The following is a 13,504-nucleotide window of genomic DNA, read 5'->3' on the forward strand; positions in this document are numbered from 1 at the left end:
AATTTTTTTTTGTAAGAGGGGCTAAAGGGAAAGGAAGGAATATCATTGTATCATTAAGACTGTTTCCCTTTTGTTTTTGCTACAAATTTAGTCTAATTGCCATTTCTTTTAAAATGCAAAGTTTAAGAAGTTCAGTCAGGGCCATAGAACAAGGGAGCATAATAGCTAAGACATTCCAACATTCTCTTCAAAACATCTTTAAAATATATCATGACGATGTCTGAGAGCAAAGATGAAAGAGTAAGCAGTAAATCACCATATCTCTCCCATATTCACTAATAAACAACCATAAAATAGCTCTCCAAAACAAATCCTGGAACAGAAGAACCAGCAGAGTATAATTATATTTTAGTTCAAAAAATCTAGAAATTCAGCAAGAAAGGTCTGCCCCAGGTAAAAGGGAAGCTCATTCCAGATCAGGAAGTATTTCAAGAAGCCAGCATCAAGTCCCACCTTAACAAACCAGTGAGGGATCCATAGCCTCATGGAGAGGAGCAGATGAATGCCAACACAACCCCACCATACCCACTCCTGTACCCCTACATACCTTGGTGTAGTCAGGAAAATGGATATATTGCAGCTCCTAGAATCTTCACATACTTCTGTGTAGCCCCCAAAACCAGGAAGGCTCCAGAAGCCAGAACTTCACATACTTTAGCAAAGTTCTGGAGAAAAAAGGCAATCTCCGGCAGCCAGATAATTATAAACTTCAGTGTAGCCCCAGAAAAATGCACAATCCACCCAGACTCCCCCAGCAGGACCCTGTTCAACACTAAGAAGCCAAACTTCTACAACCTCCAGCATTACCAACCACAACCATGCAAACCCCTCAGTTCAGCAAAAGACATGAGGATACGTGGAGGGACTCAAGGAAAAATGCATACAGTACCAGGTAAATAGCCAGTTGGGACAAGAAGTTGGAAACAATACTCCTTCCATACCAGGGGCAGAGTTTCAATTAAAAAAATAAAGGAGAAAAACCAAAAGAGATGAGAGGAAAAAAAAACTAAACAGAAAGTAAAATAGAAAATTATTATGGTAGTAGGGAACAACAAAACACAAACAGAAGATAACAATGGATGAGAAAACACTTTTGGGCAAAACCACAATGAAAAACAGGAAATGGTCTAAAGCCCAGAAAGAATTCATGGAAGAGTTCAAAAAGGAGCTTAAAAATTATTGTATAATAGAGGTAGAAGAAAAAATGTGAAAAGAAATAGAATCATGCAAGAAGAAAGAAAAGAATCAGTTTTGAAATGTACTTTTAAAACTAGAACTGGTCAAATGGAAAAGGAGATACAAAAATATACTCAAGAAAACCACTCTTTAAAGAACATAACTGTCCAAATGAAAAAAAAAAAAAGCACAAAATCCAATTGAGGAAAATGCTTTTTAATGTTAGGTTTAGCTGATGGATGTGGGTCTTTTCAATAGCAATGTGATTCAGGACAGATCCAATGGACTGGTGATGAAGAGAGCCATTTGCACCCAAAGAGAGGATTGTAGGGACGGAGTGTGGGCCACAATATAATACTTTTATGTTTTTATTGTGATTTACTTGTATTTTGTTTGCTTTCTCATTTTTTTTCATTTTTGATATGATTTTTTTTGTGCAGCCTTTTACCTTTACTCTGTATATATAGTTCTGCTTTAAATGTGTTTCTTGTAACACATTGTGGGATTCTGGCTTTAAATCCAGTCTGCTATCCACTTCCATTTTATAGAAGAGTTCACCCCATTCACATTTGCAGTTAAAACTACTAAATCTCTATTTCTCACCACCTCATTTACCCCAAATTATACTTTTCTCTTTCCTTTTCCCTTTCCCTCCTCTCCAATATTTTACTTATGAGCACCACTTGCTTCAAGCAGCCCTTCCCCTTTAAAAGCCCCTCCCTGTTTCTTATACTTTTCCCCTACTATTTCTGTTTTACCTTCTATTAGTCAACTCCCTTTCTTTTCCTCTTTCCCCTCCCAGTTTCCTATAAGGTGAGAAAAGTTTCTCTGTGAAGCCAAATATGTCTAATATTCTTTCTTTGAGCCAAATCTGATGAAAGTAAGATTCACGGTTCACACAATGCTCATCCCCCTTCCATCTTTCCTTCAATTATATTAGGTTTTCTTTGCCTCTTTATGAGATGTGATTTTCCTCTTTTTACCTCCACTTTCTTCGTTTTCTGGGTACAATCCCCTTTCCAACTCTAGTTTCTTTTTTATATTATGACAGTAAAATCAAATTATACATCTCTATGTATATATACCCTTAACAGAAATACAGTTCTCAAGAGTTTTTTTTTTCTTTTTACCTTTTTATGCTTCTCTTGAGTTCTATCTTTAGAGATCAAAATTTTTGTTCAGCTCTGGTTTTCTCATTAGGAATAAGTGAAATTCACCAGTTTCATGAATGTCCATGAAGATGGAAAGAAGTTTCCTGAAAAAGAATTCTTGGCTGCTACCCAAGTTCCCACCACCCCACAGAACCCCACTTTCCCAAGGTCTGTGCTGCCTGCACAGGTGTCTGCTTGATCTTGGCCCATCTCCTTCCATGCCTGATTGAAACAGACTTTTCTGGAGATCTTGAAAATTATCTTCTGCTGATAATTTATTACACTCCCAATATTTGTAGGTTCTGTCAGTCCAGAAGTAATTCAGAGGCTGGATTTGCTAGTTAGTCTGATGGTCATAGGAAGAGGTCAGAAAAAAAATGTGTATTCTCTCCACCATATTTAAGAATCCTCTTTTCCAAGAAGGGATTGCTCTTTCACGAGGCCCAGAAATGAGTATGTGAAGTCAATGGAGCATTATTCACTATTTTTCTGTGGACGAATTTGTATTAAGGGCATATTTCAGTATCCTTGAATAGGAATACACAAGAAAATAATTTTAGCTAATAGAGACATAAAGAAGATAAATTTGAACCTTGCTGTTAAATAAAAAGTTATTAACTTAAAAATCTACTTCTGTGTTTTTTTATACTTTCAAGTCTGGCTGGATTCTTTATATTTTTCTATAAACATTAATAAGATAGATTAGACAATTCTCCCTTATGTCTTGTCAAGCTTACAGAAAAGAACTATCTTTTACCAATCCAGAATTGTATATTTGGTCTTTTTCCTTGTAGACTTTTCAATCTATTTTGTTTAAGCCAGATTTACTAAAAAGAACAGTTCAAATGATTTACATTCAATTAAGGTCATGCGCGCTCTCTCTTCAATTGTTTAATTGACGTTATTAGGCCCTGTATTTTCCTGTGACCAATTTCTAGTCTAAATCTCCCTTTGATCAAATCAAATTCTAAAGCAGAAAAATCAACAGAAGATGAGACTGAGACATATTTTTTCCAGCCAAGGATAATTTAGGATGACAGAAGGAGAAATCTATGATACTGGGGTAGAGCCTGGCTGAAAATTAAGGATGGTACTAATATGAGCTATAAACTTTAGAGGTGGCAATGTACTAGCAATGTACAATGTAGAGTACCAGCAATATTGGGAGTTCTCAACTTAAAGAAGCTAAGGAAATTAACACTTCTCTGAAAGAGATTGGAGGTCCCTTCTCCTAGCATCATATTCAGGAATAAAGATCAACAAACCTAATTCCTCTATCAGATCTTTACCCTTAAGAATACCTTTATCCTCCACTCAGGAGAGATCAGCAACCCATGGTCTTAAGATATACAATCCTTCAGAGCAAGCCAATAACCTGCGGACAAACCTTATTTCCTCTGACGGCTACTGGTTGTTACTTCAGGCCCATTCTTTTCTAATTCAGCTTAACCATGCTTTTTGTAGAGGCATTTGTGATGGTAACAATGCTGTTTGGCCTCATATAGCAGCACCTCCAGTGATTGTCACGGCATTATGTAGTTTTTAACTTGGGGGTGGTTTATCAACAGGGCGGGAGCCTGGGGGACACCATTAAAAATGCAGACTTACATAACAAGACCAATAACATTTCAACCTGACATCAGGCTGAATAGATGTCATTTATCCCTGAAATCCCTGAATCCCTGAATCCCTCCTTCCTCCCACCCCTTCCCCTAGATAGCAGGATGACCAATAGATGTTAAATATATTAAAGTATAAATTAAATACAAAATAAGTATACATGACCAAACCATTATAGAAAGGAAATTCTTACAAAAAAAAATGAATTGGTCAAATTGAAAAAGAGGTCCAAATCCTCACTTAAGAAAAGCGTTTCTTAAAAATTAGATTGGGTCATGTGGAAACTAATGGAACCATGGGACACAAAGAAACAATAAAACAAAGTCAGAAGATTTTTTTTAAATAGAAGAAAATGTAAAATATTTCAGAGAAAAAATAACTGTCCTAGAAAATAAATTGAAGAGAGATGATTTATAAAAAATTGGACTTATGAATGCCATGATCAAAGAAAGAGTCTGGATGTCATTTTTCAAGAAATTATAAAGTAAAATTATGTAGGTGTATCAAAACCAGAGGGATAAATTTCAAAACAGACATTGAAAGAATTCATCAATTTTTTCCTGAAAGAGATCCCAAAGTAAAACCCTCCAGGGATATTAAAATCAAATTCTAGAGGTTCCACGTCAAGGAGAAAATATTACAGTCAAAAAGAAATAGCTTAAATACCTCAAATTCATAGCTTTGTTTTGAAGCTGCAATGAAAAGGGGTGGGGAAAGATGACTTTTGACTTTTTGTAAAGTAAAGAGAGTTATACACTAAGAGCAGACAGCTTAATTCTATTTAATAAACAGAGCACAGAACAGTACAGGCTGCCACGGAAACTTCAGTGGCAGAGGCTTCTTGGTGTGAGGTGGAGGTGGAGGGGTCAAAAAGGAGATTATTCTGGAGCAGCAGCGGCACTACCTCGAAGAAAAGGAACTGCTCATGTACGTCATGGGCAAGGAGATGCTCATCAAGAAGTCCACGCTTCTGGTCTAGATCTACTCCGACTCTCATACCTGGGCTATGCAGGACAGATATGTGGAAATCAGTGGATACCTAAGAGATTTATGATGACAAGGATAGGTTAAGGAAAGAGGACATTTGTGCTATTTCAGGACCAAATGAATTAGCAGAATTTTATAACAGACTCAAACAGATAAAATAATTCCACCAGAAACACCCAAATGAGATTTGTGTGTCGATATCAGTAGAATTTAAGGAGCTCCTAAATGCCAGAGAAAATCCTAGTGAAGAGGCTCAAAAACCTGGTGAAGTTCACAGATGGAGAAGGATATGGCCATTACCTGGATCTTCATGATTGCTATTTTAAGAACATTAAGTTAAAAGCATCTGAGAAATTGGATTATATCCGATATTCCTAGGGAAAGGAAGAATGCAGAGAATAAGAGGTATCTGTAAATGCTGCTGGAGTATCTCCGGAGCTACATAAAGTGAAGTCCCTACAAAATCAGGATGAACTGTTTGGGAACATTCAGAATTAATTTGAGAAGAAATAGGACAATGGTAGCTTCCCAGACTGGCCAAAAGAGTCAAGCAGTGCACTGACCCATGCTGAAGCCATTCTTGACCTCTCCATGTTACCCTCCTTGGAGGAGTTGGTCTCCTTGGGAGTCCACCTCTGGATGGACTGAAATCTGCACTCTTGGATTTAGGACTGAAATATGGCAATACATTGGAAGAGCATGACCAGAAGTTGTTCAGCACTAAAGACAAGTCACTGGAATCACTTGACTCCTCTCTATTTGCTTAGAATCCCAAATCAAAGGGAACCAAGAGGAACACAGAGGAATAAAGTGATGATGAAAAGAATGAGAATATCTACAACCCCAAAAACCTGCCTTTGTGTTGGGGCAGCAATCCCACTTCCTACTGGTTATATAAGATACATAATCTCAAAATCAACTATAACTATGAGATCTGTGGCAACTACATCTCCGGAGGACCCAACACGTTTCAGAGGCATTTTATGGCATGGCATCATGTTCATGGCATGAGGTGCTAGGACATTCCAAATACAGCTTACTTGGCTAATGTGACTCAGATTGAAGATGTTGTCTCTTTGTGTCAAAAATTAAAACTGCAGAAGGATTCCAAACAATGGCAGCCTGACACAGAGGAAGGCTAAGAAGATTCCAGTGGAAATATTGTGAATAAGAACATATAAGGATTTGAAATGTCAGGTACTGCTCTAATGCTTGAGGACAAGCTCTGTGACTGGTTAAACAGTCTAGGATTTGGCATTTTTTTATTCTACAAAAGCACATGTTCTCAAAGACTCTATTATGTGATCTAACATTCTAACATGTGTCTTGTGAGGACAAGAATTGTGGACATAGTGAAGGTTTAAAATGTGTTTAAACTTTTTTATATTTAAAAAAATAAACACACTTAAATTGATTAGTTTTCCAATGGATATTTTTGATGGAATTAAACAAAATTGTCTCATATTCTTTTACCCCTGGTGACTGATTAAACTATGAGGTGAGCATAGTGATATACTAGTAATGTTTAACAATCAGCTGTCCAGAAAACATGAAAAAATATACACATGACACGTTTAATCTATGCTGCTAACATTTTCTCCACTTCATTCTTAAGTCTTGGTGATCAACATGTGAATTAATTAATCACTGATATGTAGTGTCTGCTTATTTTCAAAGTATAAAAACATTGAGAAATTTTAACAATCAATTTTTAGTTAAGAATAGACTTAATGCCAATATCCCCCTGTAGGCTGTAGATAATTTTTCTATGATCTTATAAATTCAGATTTTCTGGAATACCTAATATGAATTGCCATTCCCAGAAATGCCTTATATAATCTGAGGTACACAATATAGTTTGTGATATCTGAGCCATATCTTCTGACCATACCCTATTGAGGTTTCAATAAAATTAAGCTGATCATTGTTAAGATGGAAAGATGGAATGGAAATATGGTATCCTTTAGTGTTCTATTGTAACCTAATATGTTGAGGAATAAATTCAGCTAACATCATTGTTGCATTCTATTCTCCTGATAATTTTTAACATTCTAAAATTATTTAAAATTTTGTAATGACTTGGTTCTTAATCACAATAGGAGCTCTTGAAATTATAAATCTAAATATTTAAAAATTATAATTGTTATTGACTAAACCTTATAAATAAAATTAGATTTTAAAATATGTTTTTAAATATTTTATACCACTAAGAGTAGTTACATATTTAGATATCTGTCATTCATTTCAAATATAAATCTCTTCTGTCATCTCTGTTATATGAACTGCACAAATCTTGAGAATTTTCCTGATTACTACTTTCTCTGGGATACATAGGTATATTACACTTTTGAAGTGTAGAGGAATGATAGAAAAATTACAATAAAATGAAAACATGTAATTCATTTTTCATGTGTGACCTAATAAGTATTACTAATTTTAATAAAACATGAAGTGTAGAACTCTTAAAGATCTAAAGTAAAAAAATGATAGTAGGTGATCTTGAGTTCATAATTTTAGCTATTTATGAATAAGAACCATAAAATTACATTTCTTTACTGATGTTATTAGTTTTGCCTGCTTGTGTTGGCTTATGAACTTTCCTAAATCCCCAGTGGGTTTTTCTTTCTTATTTTTTTCCTGACTTTCTTTTGGGGCTAACTTTCCAACCTTTCCAGAATACTACTGGAATTCTATAAGTATTTAATAATGCCCAGATCATCATTGTTGTTATTATTCTCAATCTTTAGCAACAGGCTTAGGTCTGATATAGACATTAAAGATTACATATCTATATGTCTTGATTATTTGTGATTTAATTTTGCAGGCTTTTCTTAATGTCTTCCTTTCCTTGGTGACTATTGTGTGACTATCATTTCTGTGACATTCAAAACCTCTAGATTTATGATGGGAAAGTTAATTGAAATGAACCATCACCTAACTAATAAGAGGCCTAGTGGTCAAGCATGAGACCAACAGTCCATTTTCATATGGTTACCCAGCATTGCCAAATGTAATATTTTATTGAAATGAAGACTCTAGATTAATCACATAATGACTTGATTACTTATAAAATAGATGGGTGAGCTACAGATATTCACTTATCTTTGAGAAGGTCATTCTATAATAACTATAATACATGAAATCAGGACTGCTCTATTCTCAGCATTGTATGGCTTTATCTCTCTAAGTATAAACTATCATTAGGTGGCAAAAATCATTTCAACAAATAAGTAATAAACAACATTCAGTTACCTAAAGATAAAAGAGTCCTTTATCTCTAAATAGTTAGTCACCTGAAATAAATCAATAGGTATTTAATATGTTTGTTGCAGTATGTGAAGGTTTTCTGGAGGCAGCCTTAGTCTCAGTTACAATTGAATAATTACTCCAAAATGTAGCCAGCTGGAAAAGATGCAAACGTTTATTTCTCCTTCCAAATTAGCCCGGTTAGTTGAAGCCTATCTCTCTGCCTGGCTCCAAGAGATCTTGCAGCTTTGTCCTTGGCTTCTGCCTCTGTTTTCTTCAGCCTCCCTCCAGTCAGCACCAAGTTGGAAGATGCAATGAATCTCTCTGCCTGGCTCCAAGAGATCTTGCAGCTTTGTCCTTAGCTTCTGCCTCTACTTTCTTCAGCCTCCAGCCAGCACCAAAGTAAAAGATGCAATGAATCTCTTTCCTCAAAGATAGGGCTTGTAGGCTTTTCTTCCAGAGTGTTCTGTCTCAGAGCCCTGTCGATGTTCTAGAGAAATTCTCTTGAGTTGCTCACTGGAACTGTATTTATGCTACTTCTCTGAGAGTGGGATTGTGGGATATCTCCCAGCATGCTCTCTGAAATCTCCCAAACATGTGAACACCATTGAGTTCTTAGATACTTATGAGCTCTCTAAAGGTGTGAACACAAGCATTGTTTCCATCAGTTGTACTTAGTACCTAGTTCAAGTTCTGGCCCAAAATAACTCTTTCTAAGATTAAATCAACTCCAATGGCTTAACACTTTGTAAAGATTCCAACAGCAGTAGGGGACACAAAATAACTATTAGGTATATTCTTACCTTGATTAATAATTTTTATAAAAGAAGAAATTTTCCATACATATATTTTATATACTTGGAATTTTATTCTTCCCCAGTTCCAGTTTTTAAAAAAACAGTTTTTAATGTTCATTTTTAAATCTTTGAGTTCCAAATTCCCTCCCCTCCTCTCACCCAACTTCTTACTGAGCAGGAAAGATATATGTGTAATAATGCAAAATACTTCCATCATAGTAACATTGTAAAAGAAAACATATACCAAAACCAAAAACAATAACCACAAAAACCTCAAGAAAAATAAAGTTTAAAAAAGTATGCTTTAAAATTTATTTAGACACCATCAGTTTTTTTCTGAAAATGGATAATATTATACATTATAAATCCTTCAGAGTTGTCTTGGATCATTGTATTGCTGAGAATAGCTAAGTTACTCACCACTGACCATTCCATAATATTGCTGTTACTTTGTACATGGCACATTTCATTTTACATCAGCTCATGTAATACGTTCCAGATTAGTATACTACCATCTTCATTCTGCAACTTATTCAGCCATTCCCCAATTGATGGTATCCCTGAATTTCTAATACTTTGCCACCAGAAAAGAATTGCTATAAAGAATTTTGTACATTTGGTCCTTTTTTTCTTTTTATCTCTTTTGGGATATAGACCTAGTAGTGTTATCACCAAGTCAAAGGTTTTATAAATCTTTGGACATAGCTCTAAATTGTTCTAAGGAATGACCGAATCAGTTTATAACTCTACTAACAGTGGGTTAATATTTCATATTTCCCATATTCTCTCTAATATTTGTCATTTTCCTTTTCTATCTTATTAACCAATCTGATAGATATGAAGTAATGTTTCAAAATTATTTTAATTTACATTTTTTCAATCAATAGTGAGTTAGAGCATTTTTTAAAAATATGGCTATAGATAGATATGATTTCTTCATCTGAAAGCTGCTCATCTGTTTTATCAATTGGGGAATGGCTCTTATTTTTTAAAAAAATATGACTAGGTTTTCTAGATATTTGAGAAATGAGGCCTTTAATAGAGAAACATGCTTCAATTTTTCACAGTTACTATTGCTAACTGTATTTCTGTCCTTCCTATTTCCCCCTTGTCTCTTCTATTATCTCTCCCTTTTCACACTGTTCTTCCTCAAAGTCTTTTTGCTTTTGACAATCCCCTTTACTAATTTTCCCTTTCTTCTAACATCCCAATTTGACCCTTTTATTCCTTTCTCTTCCTACTTTCCTATAGGGTAACATAGATTTTTATACCTAATTGAGTGTGTATGTTATTCCCTTCATGAGCCAATTCTTATGAGAGTAGTTTACTTTTTTTCACTTTACCTCACCCTTCTTCAAGTCCTATATAAAAAGCATTTTCTTGTATGTTTTAAGTGAGGTAATTTACCCTATTCTACTTCTTCCTTTACCTTTGTCCTAGTTCAATCCTCAAAATTTTAGTTATTATCCCTTAATATTCAGCTCAAACCTGTACCTCCTTTCTATCAATACACCTAATTGGCCTAGTAATGAGAATGTTCTTAGGAGTTATAGGTATCTTCCCAATTTGAAGTGTAAATAGTTTAATCTTATTAAGTTTCTTATGATTTCCCTTTCCTGTTTATCTTTTTATGCTTCTCTTACATGGTGTTTTTGAAAATCAGATTTTCTATTCAGCTTTAGTCTTTTCATCAAGAATGCTTGACAGTCCTTTATTTCATTGAATACCTATTTTTTTTTTTCCTTGTGAAGTGTTCTACTATTTTGTTTGGTAGGTGATTTTTGATTCTAATTCCAGCTCTGTGTCCTTAGAATATCATATTTCAGGCTCTCCAATTCTTTAAGGTAGAAACTACTAAATCCAGTAGACCAATAATTTTTAAATGATCTTTTCTGGATCTATTTTCCAGGTCATTTGTTTATCCAATGAAATATTCCACATTGTCATCTACTTTTTTTATTTTTTTTGTTGTTTCTTGATTTATAATAAAGTTATTAGTTTCCATTTGCTCATTTTAATTGTTTAAGCAATTATTTTCTTTAATGAGATTTTGTTCCTCCTTTTCCATTTGTACCTACTTTATTTTTTTAATCGATTTTTAAGGTGGTGTTTTTGTGTCATCTCTATCAGGCTATTAACACTTTTTTTTCATGATTTTATTGCACAACTCTCATTTCTTTCCCCAAGTTTTCCTTTACTTCTCTTATTTAATTTTAAGAATCCTCTTTGAATTCTTCCATGACCTGTGACCAAGTTATATTTTTGATGGCTTTGGATGCAAGAGCTTTGGATTTATTATCTTCTTCTGAGTTCATGTTTTGATCTTCCTTTGACAGCATAGTAAATTTCTATGGTTAAAATTATTTTCTATTATTTGCTTATTTTACCAGCCTTGGTAAAATAAAATAATAAAAATAAAATGGCAAAAAAAATTTAGTTTTTTATTTTTAGTTAAGGAAGGAAAGATCATGGTAGATTGAGTTGTTGTACTATGAAGAACATTTCCCACAAGAAAGAGATGGCAATAGAACTGTGACTTAAAGGATGGATAGGCTTTTAAAAAATATTATATTTAAATATCCATTCACTTTGTAAAAAAAATTTCTATCATTTCTCAGGCATTTTGTCATGGGAATTAAAACCAGATAAAGTCAAAGAAGCAAAGAGGAGTGATTGGATCCCCTCAGATCTACCTGACATAAAACAACATTGTATGCAGAATGTCCTCTTTGCCCTACATATAGAGTATTTAGCTCAAAAATAAAAGGAAATTTGATGCTTGAGAAATAAAGCTGAGCAAGATAGCCTATAGTGAGCTTGTGCTGCACGATTTTGGGTGATTTAAAATTATGGGTGAGGCTTTCTGGCATCTGAAGATCCTGTAGAAGTAGACAAAGATGTGCTTAATCTACTCTGGTATCTTATTATGCTATTTCAGTGGTCAGTTCTTTGCTTGATCCTTCTGGTCTTTTCCTGCTCCTCCATCTTTTTGTTTTTAATAGTGGAATATTATTTTTATAATATCTTCATATTTTTGAGGGTTAGAGGAAGTTTAATAGAGAGCTTGATTATAAACCAGGAAGATATGAGTTTACCTCTTGTCTTGGACATATACTTACTTTGAGACCTTGCCTCAAGGAAATCTCTAAATTTACAAATTACAAAGATACAATCCTACAGAAGTTGTCATTCTGTCAGTTAATGAACATTTCTTTACTATGTATCAGAAAATGTGCTAAGTTCTGAAAAGAGAGGTCATGGACAGTTCCTATCCTTAAGGAATTCAATTTAATAGGAGAGCCAACATGCAAATACATGCAAAAACAAAATTTGTGATGGATAAATAGACAATAATGAAGAGAATAAGTGCTAGAATTTGTAATGTTCTGATTAGCTTTCTGGAGGTCTTGGGACCAGCCTTTGTTTCAGTAGAGTAATCATCAAGAGAATACCCAGGGATAAAGTCCAAATTCTTTATTGTCTCCTTCACAGTCTGTCTCCTTCCCTGGGGCTCAGGGTAGCTTTCTGAAGACCCTTCAGGTGGGCCTTTGCCTCAGTGGAGAAATGCAGGAGGATAGGGCAGCCACCAAGGCAGTGTGAGATGGAGTGAATGTCTATCATCCAGTCATGTTGGCTCTTTTATACTCTATTATAATTACATCGACATAGTTATCAATCTTGTAGAATAGATGTCAATCTTGTAGAACTACATTAAGTACTAAATACATTACTGAACTAGAGAATTATTAATCATCAGGCTAAACTATATAACCATTGCCTTCTCAATTCCTTTGAGTTAACACCTTGTTTCCAGTATGCTTCTCTGGAATTCTGGCTCTCTACAAGAATTAAGATTCCTATATGGACTTTATATACCCCCATATTGGTTTCATTTTGGGCTGAAAGAAAGCAGGAAAGTTAAGGAACAGAGATAAAGAGGGAAAGCATTCCAGATATGGGGTACAATGAGTGAAAATGCCCAGAACTAAGAAATAGAACCCTAAGAAATAGGATATCTTGTTCAAGGAACAACAAAAGCCCAGTGTCATTATATATATATATATATATATATATATATATATATATATATAATAAAATTTTATATATATATGGAGAAGGGGGGGAAAGGGAAGGAAAGAACAAGATGTAGAGTGAGGTATTGAGTATAAAAAGTGAGAACATGTCTTTGAATGCCAAATTATTTTATATTTGATCTTGGAGGTAATAGGAAATTAAAAGAATATACTTAGCAATATGAGCAACATGGTTGAGCCTGTGCTTTAGGAAAATCACTTTGGTAAATTATGTGAAGGATGGATTGGAGTGTGAATAAACTTGTGGCAGAAAACTATTCAGCAGACTATTGCATAGTACTTGGCATGAGGAAATGAAGACTTGCAATGAACAAGTGACAGGATCAGAGAAGAGAATGGGGTATATTTGAATGAAGTTGCAAAGGTAAAATTGACAAGTTTTGGCAATGAATCAGATATGAAGAGCAAAAGATTGTAGGAATAAAAGGTGATG

The 13,504-nt window shown here is 34.4% G+C and overlaps 1 pseudogene; it reads left to right on the plus strand.

Annotated features, from left to right (window-relative positions):
- The first annotated feature begins 498 nt into the window (after window positions 1-498).
- Window positions 499-6,143, plus strand: LOC100922888 (annotated as a pseudogene).
- Window positions 6,144-13,504: the final 7,361 nt, after the last annotated feature.

This window comes from Sarcophilus harrisii, chromosome 1 (assembly GCF_902635505.1).
Source record: "Sarcophilus harrisii chromosome 1, mSarHar1.11, whole genome shotgun sequence".
NCBI lineage: Eukaryota > Metazoa > Chordata > Mammalia > Dasyuromorphia > Dasyuridae > Sarcophilus > Sarcophilus harrisii.